We start from the raw sequence: 27,914 nt of genomic DNA on the forward strand, positions 1-27,914 counted from the left end.
CAAATGAATTAAAAAATAAAAGAAGTGAGTTAAGTAGTTGAGAGAAAAATATAGCATTTATGAATGATGAAGTAATCATTTAAGATGGTGGCTTGTATCTTTGGCTAGTGCTCTTCCTAATGACAGAACCATAATACAGACAGAGCCTCTCAGTCCATAACAATGTAGAACTATTCTATGTCTTCTCGTATAGGGACTGGGTCTTCACCACATTGCTGAGAATAATAGAGTGCATGTTGTTTGTAGAAGCTGGCTCCCAAGAAAAAGAGGATAGGAAAAAATAGACCTCTGCTTGAGCAGGATCATGATCCTAAAATGAATATGTGTTAGTATGGGAGGTTGAGTAAGGAATGAAGAGAAACCAGAAGTGTTGTTTCCTTTTAATGGAAGGAAATTGTTGTAAATGGGAATCAATGGCTATAGGCATTTCCATTAATTCTTGGGAATTGTAGAGTTTGTATGAAGAAATATGTCACAGACACTATGTACAAGTATGTAACTATACCATAAAGCAGATGAAATAGGCATCTGATCAGAAAGGTTTTCCTAGGCCACACAATAGAAAATAGCACCTTTACTCGCTCACACATTACTTGCTTTCCAGTTACAGGCTGACACTAATAGTTACTCTTTTATAGTTTGTCTAAAGTACAAAGAAAAGTCCTTGTCTAGGATCTCCACTTCACTTGAGTCTAGGGTCTTCACTTGGTTCAAGTTTTATCCTCAGTGTCTACAACAGTAACCAGAATGTGGCAGGCATTATCGAATGAATGAATAAGTGAATACAAAAGCAGTACAAATATACAAAACTGTCATTATCGGTATTATACATAGAAATAAATGAGGGTGACTAAAAGTCTAATAGTTGCTCACTGATGGAAGAGATTACTGTTCTCTAGGTTGATCAAAGAAGGCTTCAAGGAGATAAAATTGTGCTACGTAGGATGGTTGAAGAGAAAAGCATGATCAAAAGCAAAGTTTAAAAAAAAATCACAAGACATTTTTTAGACCTATGGAATTTATTATAGTAGAAATTACATGAACTTCCTCTATTCACTGTTGTAACATAAAGAAATGTCATGAAATACATGGAAGATATAAAATCACACATTTTATTTTTTAATTTATTTTTCTATTGCAATTATTGTTACTGAGTTTAATATTTAGCTTTCTAACTTCTATATTATAGAGAAGAATATGTAGTATGTGTGTGTACACACATATGTATGCATATGCATGTTGTGTAGATACACCTACAAAAAATATTTTAGAACCGTACACATTTATTAAAAACATATAAACCACATTATAAAGTATTTTTCCTTAATCTTGACTTACTTATTTCTAAAAATTATAAATGGCTTTCTGACTAGTTCATATATTCTCTTTTTATTACTTTAAAATTCTTTTAGCATAGTAGTTTTTTTTTTTTTTTTCCTGTGTTCAGAAGCATCCTCTAAGTAAAACAACAGTAATCCTATGCTATTTTATTTTCCCTGGTTCTGTTAATAGCAGTATAAAGTATTGCAGCCTGAAAAATAATGTATAAAAATGATCTATGCTTATTATTGCTAAAATGGCTTGCAAAAAATTAATGTGAGATTGGGAAAGTATTCTTCTCCTGAAAGAGCAAAATTTCAAGAAAATGGAACAATCACAAATAGCTTAGATAAGATTCCTGCTGTTTTTCTCTAGGAGAGTCAATAATCTTCTGATTCTTTTCCTATAATGTTGCACCAAATTGCTCATGTTAGACAACTAGCAGGTATCAAAATAACACAATTATGACTGAGATGACTTTCTCTGATTTAGAGACTATGTATGATTTTTAATTCTGCATTTTATTCATATTGATTGGAACATGCTAATATTACCTATTTGATTGAATAGCTCAGCTTATAAATGTAAATTATAATTGTTAACTTACACATTTTCAAGCTTTTAACCATAAATTTAAGGCCTGAACTATATATATGTATATATATAGTTCAGGCCTTAAATTAAAAAAAAAATATATATATATATATATATATTTTTTTTTATAAATACAGAACCTATCCAAAAGCCCCAGAAAGGTCAATTTCATTGCTTTTCTCTATGGCAGATATTTTAGTCAAACTAAAGAACCGAGTGCAGTTATAACCATTATATTTCAGCTGAGAATACTTTTTAAAAAATCCACACCATTTGTGGATCTCTAAAGATTTTGTCTGCACCAGACAAGTGGCAAGATCTAACCTAGGGGCCAGTAGACCAAGCATATTTTATCATTGCCCACTGTGAAACCTTAGGCAAGAAGAATATTTCGTAATTATGATCTTTAAAAAATTGTGTCTGTATTTCTACTGGTCCTGAGGCATGCATGATGATATAGAAAATATTGTTTATGGGTATTTTCTATAATAAAGGGAATATATACTTTCTCTGCTACACTTAGAATTATTAAGCATACTTTTTTTAGGTGAAGATGAAAATCTGTGTTGTAAATATTATTTTCAGACAGGATTTGAGGAAAGAAGAGCTGCAAAAGCCAATGCACATTCAGAAGTGACAATAATATATCTGATCAGAAATTTATTTTTGTACATTTCATATAATTTCAATTTGATATTTTATACTCTACTTTTAAAAATATTATAATCTCATAATTATTATTTTAATAACATCATTTGATTTACTGATTTTGTTCTTGAACTAGATTGTAAGCTCCTTGGGAGCAGGGACCATGTCTTCTATATCAGTTTGCACTTGTTAATTGTGTTGCTCTGATTTACTGATTTTGTTCTGCAAAGATTTTTGTTATTTGCATTTTCTAAAATTATGAAAATGGTGCAATTAAAAATTCATGATTTAATTTTTCTTTGAGAATCCTCAGCATTACTATTATCTCCTTGGTTTGTACAAAATGATAGGGAATAAAAGAGCAAACTGAACAAATAAAAAAGCAAGATAGCAAGTTTAGGTAAGCATTAACATGAATCTTCCTTTTCATATTCCTGTTTTTGTTCTATATAATCCATAATTAGTTTTATTATTTTCTTCTGTAAGAAATTTGTCTATGTAATTGCCCCTCTCAGAAGTATTAACTAACATCCAATAGGCATATAAATAAGCAATTAATTTTTAAAATCTCATAACAATTTTTCTATTTCTTTAAATATTTTTATTTTTATTCATTGAAGAGATCTGTTTATTAATACAACAAATATTTGTTGAGGGATTAGGAGGTGCCAATTTAGTTTGATTTTCAAAGAGCTTAAATTATATTAAGAATCTTTATCCAACAAATGATAATGCCTTTCAATGTCCAAGGAAACAATGATAGACACTGAATTTCTATCAGATAAACACCTCTTGCATTTTATTTGTTTTGCAAATATGTATGACCATCTATTATAAAAAGGGTATTCTCCTATGCAATGGAGATACATTGGCAAGCAAAATGTCAGAAATTTCTTTCATTTTAAAATTTATTTTCTAATGCCAGCTAACCCTCAAACACAGGCTCCATAGACATGATTGACCTTGCTCAGATCACCCAGCAGAAATACCCTGTTGATTCAGAGCCTAGAAAGTTGCTGATTAAGCCCCTAAGATTTTGAGTGGTTTGTCATATAGCAATACATAATTGATATAGGTGATGATACACTAAGCATAATATACAAATGAATAATAATACATCAGAAGAATTATTCTCAAATATTTTAGACTCAAAATTTTTGTACACTCATAAATAATTATAGATCACAAAAAACTTTTGCCTGCTGATGATATTGATTGATATTTACCAGATTAGATATTAGAACAGACTTTCAGAATATGTATTTGTTTAAAAATATCAATAAATAGGAGCACTTGGGTGGCTCAGTCGTTAAGTGTCTGCCTTCAGCTCAGGTCATGATCCCGGGGTCCTGGGTTGGAGCCCTGCATCGTGCTCCCTACTCAGTGGGAAGCCTGCTTCTCCTTCTCCCATTCCCTCTGTTTGTGTTTCCTTTCTCGCTGTGTTTCTCTCTGTCAAATAAATTTAAAAATCTTCAAAAAAAAACCAATAAATAGCCTATCGCAAGTTAACTATATTTTCAGTGGAAAAAAAAACCTATATTTTCCAAATACAAAATATAATAACAATGAGAAGCATGGCATTTTCACATTTTTTGCAAATCTGACTAGTTTTTTGCATATCTGACTGATTAAATACTGACTGGATTTATATACCTGGTTGTTCCCTCAATCTATTATGACATACAATTTTCCTTGAAGAAATGAAGAAAAGTTCATCTCAAGAAATCATGTAGTTGGAAGAGAGGAGCATTTTAACAATCTTTCATATGACTGGATATATTTTTTTGATATGACACCAATACTCATTAACTATTAGTTTCTTAGAGTTTGCTCGCAGTGAGGAATCTGAAACCATATCAATGAATTCTCATTTTCTCTTACATTAAAATCCACTGGCGGCTCTTGCACTTTGAATGGATCTTTCAAACATGCATGATTTTGTAACTTCATGTCCTGACCATTAAGAAAACACAGATTATTTCTTATTTTGACACCCTTACTACACAACATAAAAAAAAATCACTACCAATTGCATCAGAAAAGCCATTAAATACTAAATCAGTGACACAAGTTTTCCAAAATTCTGAGTTTTGCTTAAAATTTCAATTGTATTGGGGCACCTGGGTCTCTCTTGGTTTTGAATCAGGTCATGATCTCAGGGTTGTGAGATGGAGCCCTGTTTTAGGTTCTGTGTTCAGCACAGAGCCTGCTTGAGATTCTTTCCCTCACCCTCCCTCCACATTGCGACCCCACTTGTGTGCATGCACTTTCTCTCTCTAAAATAATAAATAAATAAATAAATAAATAAATAAAATCTTAAAAAAAATTTTTTTAATTGTATTATTGGCAATGTATTATTAAGCCTAGTGTTGGGCTTTTTAATTATAAGCATGTGATTGTCAAGACATCTGTTTCAAAGACATTCATCTCAAAAAAACATATTGCCAGCTGTTTTGCCATAGCAAAACAACTGATAATGAATCATGGTGCTCCATCATGAAGTTCCCTTTTTATAATGTCTTGGGTAACCAGATAACTGACTGGTTGAGTGACCCTACTCTTGCCTTCTCAGACCCTCATTTCCACACTTATGGTTTCAATTTGCCAATAGAAAGTGAATTCATGAAATCCAAGGTACCTCACCGTTAAGCCCTGATAAAAGCAGAGTCTGTTCTGTGCTCCCTCCCTCTCTGTCTACCTGCAAATTTGCTGTGTGGCCCTCAGGTGTACTACAGGTGTACTGTACCCTCCAGCACTGGTAAGTATTAAATCTTGTTCTTCAAAATTCCCGATGATTTTGCTAAGGTGTGTCCTGCAATCACAAGGGCCCTGGTGGGGGCAGTGCTGGAGAGTATTTGTGGAGCTCTCTCTGAGTAAATACAGGCTCAGGTGAGTGTCTTAGGCATTCCCAGCTAAGAACATCACTATTAATAGGCTGAGATCCATACAAGAGGCAAAAAAATTCTGTCTGGTGTTTCCTTTAAGTGATAGGCACATACTCTTCATTTTAAAGAAATACCTGGAAATACCCAAGTCTGAATAAACAGTTTGTTTGTCACTCATTCTTTCCAATAAAAATAGTCATTAAAAAATACCTAATTCAAAAGGAAAAATGAAGAGGGGGAAATCAGAGAGGGAGACAAACCATGAGAGACTATGAACTCTGGGGGCAAAAACTGAGGGTTTCAGAAAGGAGGAGGTGGGGGTATGGGTGAGCCTAGTGATGGGTATTAACGAGGGCATGTATTGTATGGAGCCCTGGGTGTTATATGGAAACAATGAATCATGGAACACTACATCAAAAACTAATGATATGCTGTATGGTGACGAACATAATAAAAACAAACAAACACACATAAATAAATAAAAAATACCTAATTCAGTATCATCACAAGTAATTGCTAAAGTGCTTTTGGTTGACATAAATTTTAAACAGTAGAAGTGTTTTAAGACATTACCTATTTCATCATATGGACTATTAAAATGGTGTGTATTTTAGGATTCAGATACAGTTAAATTAATAATTGCTATAATTTTGTCAAGAGCATTCTTAAATAAAAGTACCTTTAAAAAATTATAGGTGCATGGTGGTGAACAATACGACGACTACTAGTACATGTGACCTGCTATCTACAAGTACAGTGTAGTGTCATCTCTTGATCTGTGCCAAGATGCCAGTGGTTTTGCTCACTGTGGCTCTTGTATCATTGATATCAATGATGAAACAGTGAAAAAGGCAGATAATATCATCACATTATTATGAATATAGCTTGGTATTACAATGACCTATAAAGTTCTCAAGGACTCCCTTGAGTGTTGCAGACCACATTTTAAAATGTTTATAAGATAAATACATGGAAGTAAATAAATGCCAAAAGGGCATTAGGAGTATTGGAAAGGAGGATGTTTTGTGATTTTGAATAGAGCGACTTGTTTTGAGAATGCTGAATCGTAATCTTTGTGCCATAAAGATGTCTGAGGGAGGAATGCACTAGGCAAAAAGCCCAACGAATGTTAATGCCCTAGGCATGTTTCCAAGATCAGTCAAGAGGCAAATGTGATGAGCTGAGTGAACAATGGTAATTAGAGAGGTAACAAGGGGGTAAGTTCATATAAGACTTCACAGGCCATCATAAGGATTTTCTAACATAAACAGGATTTTTAGAAGAGGAGTTGCGTGATTAGATTTAGATTTTGAAGGAATAAGTCTAGTTGTAGAACAGAGACGGTGAGAGTGCACCGGCGAACACTCATCAATGTTCCATAATGAGGCTATTGTAGTAATCCCGGTGACGTATCATGATGGTTTGGACCATAATGGTAGCAACTGGAGTAGGTAGAATAAAGTGGTTGAATTATGGATATGTTTGGAAGATACGGCTATCAGAAATTTATTTCTAATAGATTGCATGGGTGATGATACAAAAAGACTGGTCCAAAAAGATTCTTAAAATTCTTGACTTGAGCATATGAAATGACAACATTGACATTGATGATAATAGTTACAACTGCAAAGGAGTAAGTTTAAGGAAGATCAGTTTAGTTTTGACCTGCTACACATGAAGTAGCTTTAGATATATAAAATTAGATACTAAGCATGTAACTGGATATATTACACTGGATTGAGGGGTGAGTTCATGCTAGAGATAAAAATGAGGTCCTTCATCATTAGACTGGATGAGGTCACCAGGGCAGTGAGTATAGATTGAGAAGAGATGAGAAATCAATACCTAAATCTGGACCCTGCCAACATAAGGAAGTTGAGTAAAAGAGGAAGAAGTAAGAAGACTAAAAGATGCAGACAGTGAAGTATGGGTTAATTCAAGAGAAAAAAATAAGTTCTTTAGGTCAGGAGAAAAATAGAAGGACTGATTTCCTATGTCAAATTCTATTGACAGTAAGATGAGAACTGAGAACTGATAGTTGGATCTAATAATATGGAAACCAACGGTGACCTTGGTAAAGGGTTCTCTTGGGGTAGTATAGGTAAAATTCTGATTAAATTGGGTCCAAGAGAGAATAAGATCTTTAACATTAAGCTGAAAGGCTTAGTACAGAGAGAACAGAAGAACACTTTGAAGCAAAACACAGTAGAGCCCTTTAAAAAAATCTATACTTCAACATCATATTGAGTTTTGTTATATAAATCAAGGCAAATAGTATTAAATCAGACCAGTAATAACTTTAGAATTATATGTTCTACTTAAAATTCTAAAAATAGGAAGCTCAGGAAGAAAATTATTATAGTTTTATATACTATAAAATTTATAGTATGTTTAAAGAGGCACTCAACTCTCACAATATTATGGAAGCTATAGTTTATCAAAACATTTAAGAACATGATAGAAATTAAAATATACTGTCATTGTCAAAAGGATATTAATTTTTCATCATTTTTAACTTTTCTTTCTGTCGGGGAAATTCTTTTATAATAGGAAAGAGAAGCAGAGGGCATACATTAAATCAGTTTTCTTCAGATTTTCTTCAGATAAGTTTGTTTTTCTTAGTCTATATGATAAATATAGAGAAAATAGTAGAGTAATATTAGTGTATTTCAATTTGCAATTATCTCATTAAATGCACTTTGAAGAAATTAGGTAGTTCAGGTAGGGATATCATTGATATGAACTTTTCTCTATACATAGAGACTACCTAAACTTTTCCCCTATTCTTTAGTATTTTTAAACCTTGTAATTTATTTATTGATTATTATTTTTAAAGCTCTTACTGTTTACCAGGCACTTTTTCAGGAACTAGGTGAAAAGAAGAAAACAAAATTGCTGAAAATGTGTGCTCGCTGTATATGTTAACCTGTAATTTTAAAAAGCAAGAGGTCGTGAAAACCACAATAAAATGGTAGTTTTAGCAATATTTAGATGTTAAAAAAACATATTTTGGTAAATTCTTATCTCTGCTGTATCCTGAACATATATATATATATATATATATATATATATATATATATATATACACTAAACTAGTGTTTTAACCAGATTTTGACAACACAACCAAGGAAAGATGAAATGGGAACTCGGAAAACAGACAGGAACTGGAGAACCAAGTTTGGAAATGGCTGAAAACCACACATCTCTAAAAGATTAAGAAAAAGGAAATGCAAAAAAATATTTTAGGGTACAAGAGAAATGTGAGAAAGATTCATGCAAAAAGGACAGTGTTAAAAGAAAAATCTTGAAGATTATAATAAATTATTATAGTAAAAGTAAACACTATCTCTGGATGGGATGGGTATTAGAATGATCATAATATTCACGGACCTTCACTCAAGTACACAGATATGTAATATAGCAATAAAAACTTTTATAAAAATGAAGAAGTTGAGCCTACTTCTTTCAGAAAAAATAAATTGAATAAACAACAGCAATAAAACAAACTGAGGGTTTTGGAAGGGAGGGGGTGTGGGGGTGGGTGAGCCTGGTGGTGAGTATTAAGGAGGGAACGTATTACATGGAGCACCGGGTGTGGTGTATAAACAGTGAATCTCGGAACACTGAAAAAATTAAATTAAATTAAAAAAAAAGAATAGAATGAAGAGTATTTGAGTGACATAGTTTAAAATCTTGATCTAACACATGTATATGGAACCATACATCTACAAGCCCAGCAATTGTATTGTTTTTAAGCATTCACATTGAATTTAAACATTTACATTTAAACATTAAATGAAAAGCTTCCATATATTAAATCTTAAAAGAAGTCTCAGATAATTTAAAAAGAAAAGCCTGCCTCTACTGGATACCTTTCTAGAATATGAAATGTTAGACAAAGTTTTTTCACCATTAAATCAAAATACACTATATGAAATAACTCTTCGACAAGAAGAGAATCAAAATTGATACTATTATTCAATGATGGAAATATTACATATGTGATATGATTAATTCAAGAAAATGTGTAAATTTTAAAAACATGTAAAGTTAATATGTGTTTAATGCTAACAGAAGAGTTATTTTAGGAGAATCTATTTTATAAAATAAACTCAAGGCAAACAAAGATACTTTTAAGTAGAATAGAAAATTTTAGTTACTGTTTAGTAAAACCCAATGTTAATATTTTGGGAAAAAATAAAAGAACTACTGGCAAGTTTGATTGCTTACACACAAACACAACTTTAGAAAACAGAAAAAAAGAAAAATTCAGATAGAGTAAATAGATAAAATTGTGAGAGCCTATTGTAATAAATTTATGCCAATCAATTAAAATATTTAGATGAAGTGAATCGTTTTCTAAGGAAAAAATCTATAGAGGCATCCTTATAAGTTATTTACAAGGCAGACAAAGGACATTTTCTTAAATAGTTGCTATTCTTTGATGATCTTATTGGTGAGTGTTATCAAACATTTCTGGGAGACAATGTAGAGAGTATTGGAACTCTCCCCACTCTAAGTTACATAGCTAGAATGGGACAGCAATTAACAGAAAAATAAAATTACAGGTAAAAAAATTTCTTTCTGAAGGTATAATGAACTAAATCATCTTAAAAACCTCTATGCTCTAATAGGCAGTGGTTCTAATGTGGTAAGGGTCTGATTTGAGAGCTTTTATGAGGCACTTTGGATTTGTGGAAGGGAGTCATCATCAGTAATTTTGTATGGTTGTGAAGTGGTTCTATATGTCTCCACAGTGCCCTAATTTGAATATTAAGCTAATGAAAGCAAATGCGATTTATGATGTCCTATGCACCCCTAGTTACACTAGCCAAGTCATGACCCAGAACAAGGAACATGATGGACTATAATCTGGGTCTAATTCCCAAGCAAGGTGTTGTTTCCACTGTGCTTTTTGGAATAGTTTATGAAAGTATGGAAAACATTTAAGTTCATGTTCTTCTTTAACTTTGTAAATAAATTACTTTTATAAACACTTAAAATTCTTTTAAAGAGTAAATAATTTCATCTATCAGACTGGTCTTACTTCATGATTTGATAGTTCTCTTGAGGGTTGTCCTTCTTCAGGGAGAGCAAGAGACATTTTGGGGAGAATGTGTGATCCTCTGAGGTGGGACATCATAAAATCATGGGCTGTTCATTACTCATTTGTTGCTAGAGTAAGAGCTCGTTCTTTCCCATAGATGCTGAAACAATCCCTGGGGAAACCTAGGATTTTTTTTTTTTTTCCTTCCTTAATGTCAGTGCTAAAAGGACCTGGATATGCACTGGGAAACTGCAAAACTACCTAAGTTGCCAGCACAAGGGAGAAGTCTAATTTTCTGTAAGATGGTAACCATAATCCTAGGTTTAGGTTACGGAGGTAATGAAGGTGAGGTAGGGTTTCTAAACTAAAGAACACTTCTAAAAATGTTTCCTTTATCTCTTCATGTCAGGCCAAAATTTTCCTTCTAAGAAAGCCTACATAGGACAGTGTGAAAAAAACAATTCAGAAATATTTACGGATATTATGTTGAACAGGTTTTTGTTGACCTGTTTTACACAGAACAATTCAAATAGCCTTTATGTTCTGCCATAATTTTCCAGTATTCCTCTTTAGCTTAGCTTCAGTATTTTTTACATGATGATTCTTATTTTCTTGATGCAGCTATGTAATTACTTCTCAGAAGCAAGAACACCAGGCTGGTTTTCTTATTTCTATTGAGTTAGTGTTCATTTTGGCAGTTACTATAATTGCATATTACTGAATTCAGGAACACTGGCCAGAAAAATAAAATGGGAACTGGTGCAGCACTATTTTGATTCACATACTAGTTTCCCTATAAATGATTTCACCAGCAAAACACTCTTTCTCTCCAAAGGCTTCCAAAACTCTACAAAAAGAATACGATCAAAAGCATTTTTTTTTAACTCAAGGCAAAACAAGTGGAAGAAAACTAAAACATAAAAGGGATAAAGCACTCTCTATAATTATACTTTCAAAAATGTTTCATTTCCCCCAAATAGCACATATGTTTTCAATAGTACTTTTTTTGAATGTTTCATGTTATTCATAGTTACTGAAATATACTATTCTTAATAATTAAATCCTATTACAGTAAGAAAAGCCCTCTTCTGTTAAAGTAGCATGAATAAATCACAAAAACAAACTTCTATATTAGTTATTATGATTGTTTTTTAAATATGCAAATTTCAAGACAGTTTCTCTGAGATAGAGAACATCTTCATCTCAAAAGTGAAGGGAGAGAGATTTACAAAAGCAAGGAATCTAGAAATGTAAATAGCTCATACAGAAAACAAAGGAAAAAGTAACATACCTGATTAGTAACAAAATTACTCATAGGATTTTAACAGTAGCACGGGTCATTTGATGCCTTTTATCAAAGGAGTAAGAAGACTTAATTTATTAAAAAGTATTTATTATGCTCTTACTTTGTATTAAGTTAATGTTAAAAACTCAAATATAAAATGGAATATTATTAACAATAAGACCATAAAGTTATAAGCTGTATGATATGAGTGAGCAGTCTGATTTTTCATGATCTTGTTAACGTATATTAGTACAGGTGTCCATTCATCCTCTGTGATAGCAACTTGTCAAAATGTAAGTCTACCCGTTAAGTATCTCAGTTTGCTAATTTCACTGCTATAATTATTCTTTTGTAGCTTTTTCACCACTACAAGAAATAATCCAATGTTTATCAAATAAAAATTATTTAAATATTATGAATTCATAAGTAAAGCATATTAACATAAGTGGAGGAAAATCAACATTTTCTTGTTCTTTTTACACTCTACCTGAATTTAAATAAATTATATTTTTGTTTACATTTAATAAATAAACAATAATCAGAAACACATAATTCCACAGAAAAACCCCTATTAAGTCAAAGGAATATTGGTACATATTTTCCAATCTTCTACTTCGTTGGTGGATAACTTGTAATCTTGGCTCATTTTAGAGTTAAGGTCAACACTTAATATTGTTAGAATTATTCTCTAAATTGACTTGTTAGAAATAAGAAATAAAGAATAAGAAATAAGAAAATAGACATTTTATTGAAAATTGACTTGGTAGAAAGTTTGGTTTACTTATGATACTGGCTTATGATTTTTTTTTTCCTGGCTTATGTTTTTAATCAAGTTTTTCTCAGGCTGACAATAAAATTATTTCATAATTCATCAGAAAATTCCTTGACAAAGAGTAATTAAAGGAATGTTAGTAGAGGTTCATATTGGTGCTAGGTTAGAGAGGAAAATCTGTATAGAATTAAAATGGTGCCAAAATAATCTATGAAGTAGACCATCTGGGACTATCAGCTCATTGTCACTTAGACCCAGGGGAAGCCTATAATATAGATATTGCTGCACTTTGTGACAGAAAGTGAAATTATGAAGAAGAAAAACCTCAGTGGTTATAGTTTAAGAATCAAGTTGAAATCTGGTGCTTGATGATGAAATTTATTACATAGCCTGAGTAACTCTGTAATTTTTATGATCAGTATTTGTCTCTGAGCTTGTTCTAAGGTAATAGATGCATAACTAGAGGGAAAGATACATAGCCAGCCATACAAGAATGGGGAAAAACATTAAGGTATGAAAGCCCTGAGGTGGAAATTACAGTATCATGCTAGAAGAGGAGAATTTCACTCTGTTTTTAGGATCTCTTGGTCTCACAAAACAAAAAGGAGAAAGGCAAATTGAGTATTCATTTTAACAAGTATTAATCATCCATTATGTGTCATATGTTGTTCTAGTTTTGAATATATAAATGATGGGTTTCAAAGCAGGCCATTCCAAAATGTGCCACTCTAGCAGGTTGGTTAGGTTGGTTATTTTAAGTTAAAGTTACATAAGAAATAGTCCATGCAAGGACGGTCTGACTTTCCGTTTTCTCCCTGAATGTAGGAAGTAAATCTCCCATGTGAAAGGGGTCCTGCTTGCGTGAAAAGGAAAGGTGTCATCCTCCCACCCCACCCCTCATCACCTTACTCTCCATTCCCTCACCCCTTCCCACCTCCCCGAGAGAGAGGGAATTTGGAGCTGAGAAGATTATGTAAACAAACCTCGTTTGTTACTTGTTACTTTCTCTCTAAATTGCTACCCCATGCTCAAACTTCTTTGTCTCGTATTTTTTCTTGTCAAAAGTGTTTAAAGCTTTCTACTTTGGTCACTTCTTTAGGTCTCATATCTTTCGGACCCCCATATGTATGAAATAAAATTAAATTTGTTTTCCTCCCTTCAATCACTCTTTTATTACAAGGGGTGTCTCTGCCAAGAACCTAGAACTATAGAGGGACATTCATTTTTTCCTTTCCCACACCAGCAAGTTTGTGATATTTTTCCAGCTGAAGTGTGCATCTTATAGAGGAAAACAGTCACTGTGTGTATTACTATAATAAAAGTCAATAGACTTCCAACTAAAAGTGCAAACAAGCAACTATGTTGCATGTGTTAGGGAAAGTTAAATTTTGACTTTCATTCTAAGGAAAATTGATATTGGGGTAAAAATTTGAAAGATAAGATGGCATGCTGGGGAGTTATAAAAGTAGTAGAGAAAGGTCTGAGAGGCAACATGTACAAAGGTGAGGTGGGAAGGCATCTCTTGGTGGAAGAAAATCTCCAGCATAGATAGGCTGTAGAGTGTGCAAGATTAGGAGGAGAGAGTTACCATTCAATATTCTGACAAAGACACAATAAGACAAATATTCATCTTTTTATATACAATGTTATGGTGTTGATGATTATACATAAGAGTAGTATTTATTTATATGTGTGCAACTTGGGGTAATTACTGATAGAAGTTTCAAATATCAAGTATCCGTCATTGTTCTCACATTTTTTGTTTTTCATTTGTTATCTGTGAAACTCATTTGTTTTCCTTCTAGTTCAGCTAATCCTTCAGTTTCATTTTGGTTTTATTTACATTTATGCCATATACACACAATGACAAAAATATATAATAATTTATCAAATATTACTAAATAGGTGATGTTCAGTCTTTATTCTTCTTTGTTGTCTTATTTGCTTTATTTGCTGTCCTTGCAATATAGAAGTGAACTGTAAATCAGTACCTTTCAGTGTAGTATAAATGTTATTGCTTCAGGGTAACTACACATTGATGTAGATGTTAAATCTAATCTAACCTGAATTCTCTGTTGATGTTAGTAATTAATACATTAACACACTGTTACATGGGGTTATGTTAATTTTTTATATGGACCAAATTATTTTTCATAACAATAGGGTTAAATTTTATTTTTCTCAAAATAGGAATTGTGGGCGTAATCTGAGAGTAAATTTTGAGCGTATAGATTCTAAGAGAAGACAGTTTAGAACAGAGTAACTCAGCTAGAATCATCAATTATGTCAATACACTGAGACATTTTCTGCAAAAATGCACTAAAATTTATCTACTCTGCCCCACATGATACAGTGCCCTAATTCATATGCTTAGGACTTGTCTGTGTACTCCATTGGTTTTAAACTGCTGATAGCAACAACAGTGACTTACTCCCCAGTGCTAGTTTTAGAACCTTCCATTCTTTCTCAAATCATATTGACTTTGATGTCATCAGAATAAACCCATCCAATGTCTCTCCATATTGCAGACATTTTCAGACACCCAATGACTTCCTCATTCTATGAGGATAAATACCTTGATTAAATATCTTTTTCTCTAAGTTTCTGTTTTGATAATTCTTAATGATTTCAGTATCCATATCGGTAAAAATTTCAAAACTCAAATCTTTTAATTCCTTCTTCTTTCCACCCTAGCTACACACTCCCATGATTATAACTTAGGTATTACAGCATTAGTGACAAATTACACCTCCATAATTAAACTTTAAGAGCCTCACTCTTCAATTAACACCTCCTTTTTCCTTTTTAATATCCCTTTTGAGGTTCCCTTTCTAATATCCTAATCTCAGTAGTCCTTTGATTCTCCAAGAGCCCAAAATCATTATTACTACTAAATTTACATTGTTCATTAACTGTCACATCATAGATTTGTTTATCTCATACTTAGCTTTCCATTTTCCATTATTTTGACCACACCTTTGCACACACCTATGTCAGCTCAGGTCCTCCAAGAAACAGATGAGAAGAGATCAGATGTTCAGAAGATTTGGGGATAAAATTCCTTTGAAGGGTGAAGTCATGGGGAGCAGGAGTAGACAAGAAGGACATTTACATTATGGTGCAGATCCGATATCTGAGAGGAAAGGGAAGAAAAGATTGGATAGGAAGAGCCTTGGATGACTTCTCCATCTAAGAAATTCTTGATTATTGCAATGGGGAAGTCTCCAAGCAAAAGCAACTCATAAAGTGAACCTGTCTCAATCAGGAATAGTCTAGTTATGGTATACCTACCATGGTTAGTCATTGGCTGAAGGCAGCCAGGAGAAGCATTGTTTGGTATATACACTGCTGCGGATCCAAAGTATGACAGCTAGAGGCTATCAATCAATTTCCATACAGATAATTTTCTTTAAGGGAAATCTGATCATGGAAATCCATGGTTACCAAATACTAACAACTCTCTTAACTCTGTTTACATTGTTTCACTATGTTGGCAAAATCCCAACCCCAGCTAAATTCAACTCGCTACTTATGCTGTAATTGACATATCTGTATGTCATATCTGTAGCATCTGGCACAGTTCATGCTTCCCACCTGTAAATGTAGTTGTCTTCAAGGAAAACACTCTTTGCAGATTTTTTCTCATTTCTGCATTTTTAACACTTCAATGTTACACCACTTACTTATTTCTGTCTATTCATAACTTTTCAGTGATCTCACACACTTTCAATATATCAAATGCCAGATACAGACAGACAACCTCCAAATTTACATCTTAAATTCTGCCTTTTCTCTTTTACTCTAGAATCAGAAATCCACTTCATATTTCCAATAAGATATACAATAAATATTTCCAATACTCACTGCTCCAGGTTAAATCATTAGTAAGTACTTCCCCCCCAACCCCAATCATGTGCATTTCCTTATTTTCCCTTTGTCACTCTTCCCTGTAACCTGGATTATTTCAAAGGACTTGTATCTAATCTCTGTCTGTCTCTAGTCTTCTTTCTTTCTAGGTTAGATTTCACTTTGATATCATAGTCAACTTTTTAAATTGAAAAACTCATTACCTGATTTTTCACTCTATTGCCCTTAAATGATTCTGCTTTATTTTTCTTTTGGTAAAACACAGGATTTCAATAAGCCCATGGAGTCAAAACTAATAAGCAATACAAAAGCTGATAAGCACTACATACATATTTTTGAATGCTATAAATTTAACAATGACATTTTCAGCAACAGATATCTAACCAATAAAGAAGCTGGCCCCTACAAATTGTTTCATAATTATCAATTCCATTGTTAAAAAGAGCTAAGCACATGTCTTTACTAAGAAACTTGGTGCTAGTGCATGTAAAGTTCTATTACAATTAATTAGAGATGTTCTACTCTACTCATATGTCCCTAACTCTCTTTTTTATGCCTTCCCATCGACAGACACAAACATTTTTTTTTAAACAGCTTTAAGTTAGGATTGGCATACAATAAACTTTAATATTTGAAGTGTACTACTTGTTAAGTTTTGAGCTGTGTACATCTGTTGAAAGCTTCCTTCCATATAATCAAGCTAGTGAACATACCATCACCTGTAAATTTCTCTCATGCCCCTTTGAAATTTCTCTCCCTCCTTGGTCTCTTCTCACCCCCAGACAACTATGCATTGGTTTTCTACACTTAACCAACTGAACCAGCCACCCAGGCACCCTGAAGGTTTTTCTAATATGTTTTCCCGCTGTCAATTTCTACTTAAATTACGGTGTACTCAAAGGTCATATGTCACATGACCTGAAAACTTTTATATTATTGAGACTTCTTTTATACCTCGGAATATAGTATATCTTGGTAAATGTTTTGGGTATATTTGAAAATGATGTATATTCTACCATTCTTTGTAGGAGTGAGTGCTTTAAAATATAAATTAAATCAAGCTGTTTGGTAGTGGAGTTTAGATTTTTTTTATATCCTTGTCGATTTTATGCCTACTTATTCTATCAATTATTGAGAGAAGAGTACTGACATGTTTGATAATAGTTGTCTGTTTGCCTATTTCTCCTTCCAGAACTTTTGCTTCATGGATATTGAAACTCTGCTCTTAGGTTCATGCATGTTCAGGATTGTTAAGCCCTCTTGAAAAACTAACCCTTTTATCATTATGAAATGATCTATTACTTAGCCCTGATAATATTATTTTTTTTTTCATTTTTATTTTTTTATTTTTTTATAAACATATAATGTATTATTAGCCCCAGGGGTACAGGTCTGTGAATTGTCAGGTTTACACACTTCACAGCATTCACCATAGCACATACCCTCCCCAATGTCCATAACCCCACCACGCTCTCCCTACCCCCTTCTCCCTGGCAACCCTCAGTTTGTTTTGTGAGATTAAGAGTCTCTTATGGTTTGTCTCCCTCCCTTCCTACCCCCCAAACCCTCCACGTTGCATCTCCATTTTCTCATATCAGGGAGATCATATGATAGTTGTCTTTCTCTGATTGACTTCTTTCGGTAAGCATAATACCCTCTAGTTCCATCCATGTCGTAGCAAATGGCAAGATTTCATTTTTTTGATGGCTGCATAGTATTCCATTGTATATATATACCACCTCTTCTTTATCCATTCATCTGTTGATGTCCATCCAGGTTCTTTGTATAGTTAGGCTATTGTGGACATTGCTGCTATAAACATTCAGGTGCATGTGCCCCTTCAGATCACTACATTTGTATCTTTAGTGTAAATGCTCAGTAGTACGATTGCTGGGTGGTAGGGTAGCTCTATTTTCAACTTTTTGAGGAACCTCCATGCTGTTTTCCACAGTGGTTGAACCAGCTTGCATTCCCACCAACAGTGTAGGAGGGTTCCCCTTTCTCCGTATCCTCACCAGCATCTGTCTTTTCCTGACTTGTTAATTTTAGCCATTCTGACTGGTGTGAGGTGGTATCTCATTGAGGTTTTGATTTGTATTTCCTTGATGCCAAGTGATGTGGAGCCCTTTTTCATGTGTCTGTTGGCCATCTGGATGTCTTCTTTGCAGAATGTCTGTTCATTTCCTCTGCCCATTTCTTGTTTGGATTATTTGTTCTTTGGGTGTTGAGTTTGCTAAGCTCTTTATAGATTTTGGACACTAGCCCTTTATCTGATATGTCATTTGCAAATATTTTCTCCCATTCTGTCAGTGGTCTTTTGGTTTTGTTAACTGTTTCCTTTGCTGTGCAAAAGCTTTTGATCTTGATGAAGTCCCAATAGTTCATTTTTGCCCTCGCTTCCCTTGCCTTTGGCGATGTTCCTAGGAAGATGTTGCTGCGGCTGAGGTCGAAGAGGTTGCTGCCTGTGTTCTCCTGAAGGATTTTGATGGATTCCTTTCTCACATTGAGGTCCTTCATCCTTTTGAGTCTATTTTCATGTGTGGTGTAAGGAAATGGTCCAATATCATTTTTTCTGCATGCGTCTGTCCAATTTTCCCAACATCATTTGTTAAAGAGGCTGTCTTTTTTCCATTGGACATTCTTTCCTGCTTTGTCGAAGATGAGTTGACCATACAGTTGAGGGTCTATTTCTGGGCTCTCTATTCTGTTCCATTGATCTATGTGTCTGTTTTTGTGCCAGCACCATACTGTCTTGATGATGACAGCTTTGTAATAGAGCTTGAAGTCTGGAATTGTGATGCCACCAACTTTGGCTTTCTTTTTCAATATTCCTTTGGCTATTTGAGGTCTTTTCTGGTTCCATATAAATTTTAGGATTATTTGTTCCATTTCTTTGAAAAAAAAAATGGATGGGATTTTGATAGGGATTGCATTAAATGTGTAGATTGCTTTAGGTAGCATAGACATTTTCACAATATTTGTTCTTCTAATCCAGGAGCATGGAACATTTTTCCATTTCTTTGTGTCTTCCTCAATTTCTTTCATGAGTACTTTATAGTTTTCTGAGTATAGATTCTTTGCCTCTTTGGTTAGGTTTATTCCTAGGTATCTTATGGTTTTGGGTGCAATTATAAATGGGACTGGCTCCTTAATTTCTCTTTCTTTTGTCTTGTTGTTGGTGTAAAGAAATGCAACTGCTGGGGCACCTGGGTGGCTCAGTTGGTTAAGCCTCTGTCTTCGGCTCAGGTCATGATCCCAGAATCCTGGGATGGAGCCCCACATTGGGCTCTCCGCTCAGCATGGAGCCTGCTTCCCCCCCCACCCCGCCTGCCTCTCTGCCTGCTTGTGACCTCTCTCTCTCTCTCTGCAAATAAATAAATAAAATCTTTAAAAAAAAAAAAAAGAGAAATGTAACTGCTTTCTGTGCATTAATTTTATACCTGATAATATTCTTTGTCTTAAAATTGACTTTGATATTTTTATTTAAATTCCAGCTTACTTTGACTACTACTAGCACAGTAAATATTTTCCCATTATTTAAAATTTAACCTATGGATATCTTTATATGTTAAATTTTTTTTCTAAAAGTAGTATACAGTTGGATATTGCTTTCCATCCAACCTGACAATCTCTGCCTTTTAGTTCATGGGTTTCAACCATTGCATTTTATATGATTAGTAATATGATTATGTTTAATCTATCATCTTGCTATTTCTCCCAACTGATCTTTGTTTCTATTTTCCCCTTTTTTACCTATTAGTATTATGCCAGGAACTCAACAAAGACCATGTGTAATTCTCTAAAATATTCCCCAGTTCAGCTTTCTCCTTCCTATCCTGCAAAATCTACTTGCTGTATCCCAGGTTCTCAATTCCATATCCCCAGGGTAAGGAATCTCTTGATTTGTGCCCTCATTTACCCTTTCTGTGCTGCAGCCTGGAAAGTCTCTCAAGGTAACAAGCGGGGCTAATTGTAAGTCTCACTTCATTTTTTTTTTCCCACTTTTCACAGATCACTGTTCTTCATTGTCTGATAGTTGATATCTTGAAAATTGTTGGTTCATACTTTTTTTTTCTTGTTTTTCTTGGTTCATTCAGATGGGAAGTTGAATCTGTTCTCTGTTAGTCAATATGGCTGGAAGTGGAAGCTGACCTAGATAATTTCATAATTTAGCAAAATCTTTACTTATTCTTCTCTGCCCTTCTCAATCCATGTCTAGGCACTGTTCCCCCTCCCCCCTTCCAAGTTAGTTTTGGAAAGAGGAGAGAATACAGAAATTTTTTTTTTTTAAATTAAGTAACATATGCAGGATTACCTACCTGCTGAACCAAATTTAAAAAAAGACAATAATTTCATTTACTGATCTATTTCAAACACTGATTTGATCTCCATTTTACACTTCCAGCCTTATGTCCTAATATCAGCTGGTGTTTCTGGCTTTAGATCTGCTCCATACCTTCAACCCTGATTTTATTTTTAAGAAGAATAAGTAGATCTATTGTTTAGTGGTAAGATCCTGACCTCTTGAATTTGAATCGGCTTTGGAGGTTGGGAAAGTATTTCATCTTTCTACCCTCTCTTTCCTCGACAGTAAAACAGTGATATAAATTGCATCTACTCCTGAGGTTGCTGTGAAGTTAGGTGAGTAAAAAACAACATACAAAATAGAAGATAAGTCAGTGTTATTTATAAAATAATTTTAATGATATTTAGTAAAAATGTATTCTTTTTTAAATCATGTTTCAGGTATGTTTACTTTCTAAAACTTTGAAAGAATAAGCACACTTTAACAAAATTATCTATTCAGTCTCGAGTTCCATCTATGCTAGTGGCACCAGGACTCAATTTTGAAAGAGCCATCCATAATAATTGCTCTGTATGAGGTAATGACCTTCATGACAGCCAGCCTCAGTTCACTACCTTCAAAAGGGTGTTTTTGGCCCATTTTCCTCAGTTCTGGTGACTGCAGGGAGCTGATCACAGCAGGTTTGCAAATAAGAAACAAGATTTCTCTCTTCTTGGTCCATTACATATAAAATTGAGATGTTAAAATGCTTTTGGAATCACTTGGATTAGCCCAAATGATGATGGTTTGAAGTTTTCTTGGAGTTTTTCATACATCATCTGCTCCAAAATGAAATAATGATTCTTGATGTAGTCCTCACTCAAGGCACAAACAAATATGTTACTAATGAGCATCTTCTTTAATTGAGTGGTTCTTATTATAGCAAAAAACTCTCATTATTCCTTGGCAAATCCACCTTAATACATGATTTTGTGGATTCATAGAGAATCATAATGATTTAAACTATGGAGAAACACATGCAATCAGATTTCTCAACACAAACAGAACAACAAAAATTCAGCATATCAGTGGATCTTCAACTGTGAGTAAATACTCAATTGATGTGTATAATTACATAGTCTTTAATAAAAGTAATGAGGAGCACTACTTGAGGTTGATAATGTTAACTATTTAAAGTTTTATTGTTGCATTTTTAGTGATGGTCAATCAGAAATCTTTGATTATCAAGTCAAAATAGTGAGTAATAAGTATCATAGGGAATGGAGAAATCTAATACTCTGTTAAAAACAGATTATCAACAATTTTTGTGCTTAAGGAAATGTTCTAAAAACATGTGGGAAGACAGAAAGAGAGAAAAAGAGACTGAGTATAGAGTCTCTCTAATGTTTGTATTTTATGTATGTACATAGTTGATAGGTGAATGATGATAAATAGAAGAAAGAAAAAAGAGAGAGAAGCTAGTGTATATGCATGTATGTGTGTGTATGTGTTCTTTTTAAGTTAATAGACATATTCTCAGTAATTTCCAAACAGAAGGAAAGTTGAAGATATATTTCATGATTCCCTTTCCTTTTTTTACTTTGCACTAATGAAGAAAGAATGATGGTTTCAGGTGTTCTGGTCAGATTGGAGTCATTTTGTGATTGAAAAAAAATGCTGAAAAAGAACAAGCACGGAGGAGAGTCAGTTCTATGTGGAATAAGCATCTGCTTATTTGTTGTAAATCTTGAATTTTAGGGTATCTTAGAATGTGTTAAAATTATTTTAAGACTTATCAAAATAGAGAACATTTTGTGATGAGGAAAGAAAGGGAATAATTTTTTTTTTCTAAACTGTTTTATAGTTACTAAATGCCACTGCTTTATCAGTGATTTATATCAGAAAATGATGACATTTGGGGCACCTGGGTGGCTCATTGATTAAGCATCTGCCTTTGGCTCAGGTCATGATTCCAGGGTTCTGGGATGGAGCCCCACATGGGACTCCCTGCTCAGCGGGAGCCTGCTTCTCCCTCTCCCCTGCTTGTGTTCCCTCCTGCTGCGTCTTCCGCCACCTCTCCTCTTGCCCTTAGGTGGACCCCGAACAAAAGACCAGTCCACACTGATTGGCTGTCCCATCAAATCCTGGCCATTGAGTCCCTCCATAGCAGCCTGGGCCTCCTTGTATGTTTCATACTCAACTAGAGTATACCCCTTCAGGTATCCTGTACGCCTGTCCAGAGTGAGGTGGATGTTTTTTATTTCCCCATACTCTGCAAATTTGTCATGGATGTCTTCTTCAGTGGCTTCCTCATGGACTCCAGTGACAAAGAGAATCCAGCCTTCAACAGAGCGTTGTGGTCCAGGTTCATCACCATCCTGCTCCAAGCTGTCATAATCCTCACGCATCCGCGCTCGAGACCCTTCGGAGCCAAAGCCGTGGCCCTTCCGTTTCTTCGCCTTTTCTTTTAGTTTGTGGATGCTCTCGTCCCCATCCTCATCCATGGCGAAATCCTCGCCCCCAGCCTCATGAAGATCCAGCAAGTATAAAAAAATAAAACAAAGGAAAATGATGGCATTTTATCAAAAACTTCTAAAATTTCAAAAAGATTTAAATGGCACTTATAGATCATATTACAATCAGTTTTAAGAACTTGTGTTAACTACATTCACGTCAGGCTACAAAAATCAGTCTTTTTTTTTTTCCAAAAGTTTATTTTGGCTTTTGTTTCCTTTGCCTTTGGAGACATATCTTGAAAGAAGTTGCTGTGGCTGATCAGTCTTTTTTTTTAAGATTTTATTTATTTATCTGACAGAGATCACAAGTAGGCAGAGAGGCAGGTGGGGGGGTGGGGGGGAGTCAGGCTCCCCACTGAGCAGAGAGCCTGACAAGGAGCTCGATTCCAGGATCCTGAGATCACGACCTGAGCAGAAGGCAGAGGCCCTAACCCACTGAGCCACCCAGGCACCCCTACAAAAATCAGTCTTACATAAAAATAACACACTGTACCAGGTATGTGGGGCTGGTCCTGTGTACCCAGTTGTCACTGGACTCGTGTTCCACCCCTCATGGAAGGAAAAATTGGTGTGGCATGGACATTGATGATGTACTACGCACTTTGTAAATTCTTATTAAATGAATAAAAATAATATCTCTAGGTCTCAGAATTTCACATAAGAATATAACACCTTTGTCTTACTTTTGTACTGAAAATCAAGTGAAAGTCAAATATTAAGATTGAGATATTCAAAGTTCTCATTTTATCAACCATATCCTGTTTCCCCTTTTTAATTACAGAAGCCTTATTAAAGCCCAATCCAGGGAAATCTGCCTGGCATGGAAAACTGGAGAGAGGGTCTCTGCATGCTATGGGACATAACAGAGACTTGAAATAAATGCCTTTTTTAAGTAAAATTAGGACAAACAAAGTTAGACCTGTAAACTTTTCTCTATGTGACCTGCTTCATCGGTCCTGCCCCCATGGTCAAATTCCATTTTCTAGGTTGTCAGACCCAAGGTGGTAAGAGAGAGCCCCTGAATAGCTGGGCCTGCCAGTAAGAATAAAATGATACTGGCCAGGCATCACATGGAGCTAAAATCTTTTGAATTTTAATAGATCCTCTGAATTAACCCTGGTTCTTTGGACAAACTATACCACTAGACCTGAGAATATGGATCTACTGTCTGGTGATCAGACTCTAAAGAGGTGTTCGATGCCCACCCTCCCTTCAAATATATTAAGTTAGGAAATAAGATCTCAGTGTTTCAGTTTTTGTCTTTCTCTAAGAAGATTTATCTATTAATTTGAGAGAAAGAGAGAGAGAGCACGTGTGAGCAAGCGGAGGGGGAGGGGCAGAGGGAGAGAAAAACTTAAGCAGAATTCCACGCTGAATGTGGAGACCAGTGAGGGGATCATTTTACAACCTTGAGATCACAAACCTGAGCCAAAACCAGGAGTTGGAGGCTTAAAGGATTGTGTCACCCAGGCACCCCATTTTTTGCCTATAATAACAAGGTTAATAATTTTTCATCCTTATATTGTTCCATCAAGATAGTGTTTGATTTTTTTGGCATTTTAAAGTACACATCTTAAGATCATGATGTTAGTCATAGTATGTCAAACGTGCATTACTTAAGTCTAAAAGTTCCGCATAGACCTATCTCAAGATGTTCTACACTCCATGTTTGCATGATAATAAGGGCCTATAAAATTGGCTTGCTGGATGGGACCCCGAGCCTGCCAGGAATGCAGACAAGTCCATAGTGCTAATGATCACTGTACATGCATCAGACAAATGATTTACATCTCTGCACTTAACCTTTACAACAAACTGCGCAGAATGCTCAGGCCAAGATCTCATATATAGTGTTCTCAAAGAAAAATGAAACAGTAAAATGAAAAGTTTGCTTTTATTATAAATATTTGTTAATTTGTTTGGTGGCAAATCATGCTTTGGGCTGCAACGCTAGTCTTTTTTCATCCAACCAAGTGAAAATATCCACTTGCTCCCCTGCAGGAATATTAATAGGTTTGTTTATGAGGTGTAACATTGTCTAGAGTCAACGTTTTGTATTACTTATCAAAAATTTTTTTGAAAAATACATTAAAAAATACATTTGGTCTCGGGTTTGGGTTCATGGAATTGTAAGAATACCTGTAATCCTCCCATTTCGCTAACATTATGGTACCTTTGGTGAGAAAGTATGATTATAGGCCAAGGTGTTAGTGGTTTATTCTACTTAAAAAATGTGGTAGAAACAATAGTTATCATCATCAGAAGCTGTAACAGTAGCAATTTTCACTTTAATGCAAATACATGAGTTGGGATCATTGGGATTGTGTCTTGATAAATCAGAGAGTAATTCATCTCTTTTTAATTGTATATTTATGACAATTTTTTAAAAAGAAAACTGGTTGCATGTTTCTCTCCTGCTTCTCTCCTTTCCCACTGAAGATAACTAGATTTTCCCAACACATGCTAAGGAGTAAGATAGCACAGAGAAGTCTAGCAGGTATCCAAGTCAGGTTTAGTTGGCTTTTCCTGGAGCAGCTGGTTTACTTTCTCTGGCAGATGCTCTATATTACATAATCAATCTTGGTTTTTCATTTAGGGAAACCCAGTTCTGAGGATGCTTAGAGTAAAATTTCTGTCCAAATATAGCAACTTTGGGCAGACTTAAGGAAATAAAATATAAGTTTTCACTTTATTTTCCCTAATAATTTTCCCCTTTTGAATAATTTCCCAAATTTATAGGTTTTGTTGTTGTTGTTGTTGTTTTGTTTTGTTTTGTTTTTTACCTTGTTAAAAGTATGGGATTTTGCAAGCTATCTTAACATTTTTTTTGGAACCAAGTAGGATGTGTTAAAAAATAGTTCATATGTAATTTGTGTCATTTTTTTCACTTAACATTATAACAAAAATCTCTTGTGTTATTGAAAAGGTTCATAAACATTGTCTTATGTCTTACTTCAGTGACTTCACAAGGTTACATTTCTCCATGATTCACATAATCATTTTATTTTTAGTTCATTTAGCCTATTTCCAACTGACTGTTATTAAAGATAATTATGTGGTTAACATTACTGTGAATAAAGTGTGGAATACATTTTGTATTATGTACATTGGGAGTTAGCAAAATAGAGTAGAGGGTGTTGAAACAAAGAAAGAGGAGAGTTTAATAATAGACCAATAGGCATATTTTCAAAATTAATATATACTCAGAAGACATAGACATTAGATTAAAGTATACAAAATGTCTGGGGGCACGTGACTGTCTAGGGATGGATACAGTGGGGCTAAAGGAATGGTCCCAACATGCTCAGGCATGAAGCTAATCCAGCCAGAAACAGTATCACCCTTTCACTAAGACAGTTGTTAAATTGAAACTTACTTGCGATTATTTATTTTTAAAGGACTTATGAACATCTGACTTTAAATATAACTGTGTTAGACAAATTCAATCTGTGTCTTTATATCTATGCTCAAGAAGTAAGCCCATTTCAAAATTTTAGATCATTCGTTATTTTACATATTAAGGTATTTATCTGATTTCTAAGAATCCCAGAAATCATGAATGCTTGTAAATAATTTTGAATACTGGAGTAGTATAAAATAATCAAGTAACTAAAATATAATACTACTTTCAGTACTACATTTTTCCGAGAAATATATGTTCCTACCTAATGAAATTAGTTCCTATGTTCTTTCCTCTCCTTAGACTTGATATAATTCAATCTTCTGCTCCTACCCTGAAATTTGTCTCACCATTCACGAAGAATATTAATACAAGCGAGACTCTTAAAATGCTTTATATTTGCAACACCACACTACCTGTAACTCTACCTGCCTTTGATTTTCTTAGAAGGGAACTGTATTTCCTGCTCCCATCAAAGGCTTGTCCAAATCCTCACATTTTTCTTTAATTCCCATATCCCTTAGGTTTCTTAAAAAATTTATTCTGGAAATCACCTTCACCTAGAATGTTTTATATCTCCTAATGTACTAGATCATTTCCATTAGCATAAAAACAAAAGGAATATCCGTTCTTAAAACACAAAAGAAGGTAGAAAAAAATCCTTGATTCCACCTCTATTCCTATTTATCACCCTATTTTTCTTTCTCTTTCACAGTGAACAACTTAGAAGTTGTATTCTCTATAGACAGACTTTAATTTTCTCCCCAACCGATGTATAGTCCGTTCACTCCTACTGGACTTCCACCTCTATGTTCCATTGGAGCTGCTCTGGTTTTGTCAAAGCAGAGATCATGTGAAATGTTAAACACAGTTCCCTTCTTGAAATAGAAACTTCCCTTGGTTCCAGAAACAGAAATGTTTCTTATATTCCATCATTGTTGGCTCCTTCTTTCCCTTGTTTTTCATGTAGTAATTCACAGAGCTTGATTTTGCCTCCCCTCTACTTTGTTCTTAACATGTTACTGTTTGTGATCTCCTCTAGCTTCTTAAATATTAAATACCATCCACGTAATGAAAACTCCTAAATTCCTATCCACAGGACACCTTGTATCCTGAGTTCAGGCACATGTATATGACATCAGTATCTTAAATTTAATATGCCCTCCAGACACATTATTAGAATCTTATTAAGTCTTATATTCTTCTTGTATCCTGTTTCCCCTCAAGGTGTTCCTCCTTAATCACATCCATTTTAATGAATGTTATCATCCTTTGCTGTTACTAAATCCCCGAGC

The 27,914-nt window shown here is 34.3% G+C and overlaps 1 pseudogene across 1 annotated transcript in view; it reads right to left on the minus strand.

Annotated features, from left to right (window-relative positions):
* Positions 1-23,242, minus strand: part of LOC111150968 — a 50,800-nt pseudogene extending 27,558 nt beyond the window's left edge. The window contains exon 1 of the transcript XR_002640825.1: positions 22,747-23,242. The product of XR_002640825.1 is annotated as an RNA-binding protein 8A pseudogene (transcript). The remainder of the gene's footprint in view (positions 1-22,746) is intronic.
* Positions 23,243-27,914: the final 4,672 nt, after the last annotated feature.

The sequence above is a fragment of the Enhydra lutris genome, unplaced genomic scaffold (genome assembly GCF_002288905.1).
Source record: "Enhydra lutris kenyoni isolate GAN:26980312 unplaced genomic scaffold, ASM228890v2 scaffoldscaffold25, whole genome shotgun sequence".
Taxonomy (NCBI): Eukaryota; Metazoa; Chordata; class Mammalia; order Carnivora; family Mustelidae; genus Enhydra; species Enhydra lutris.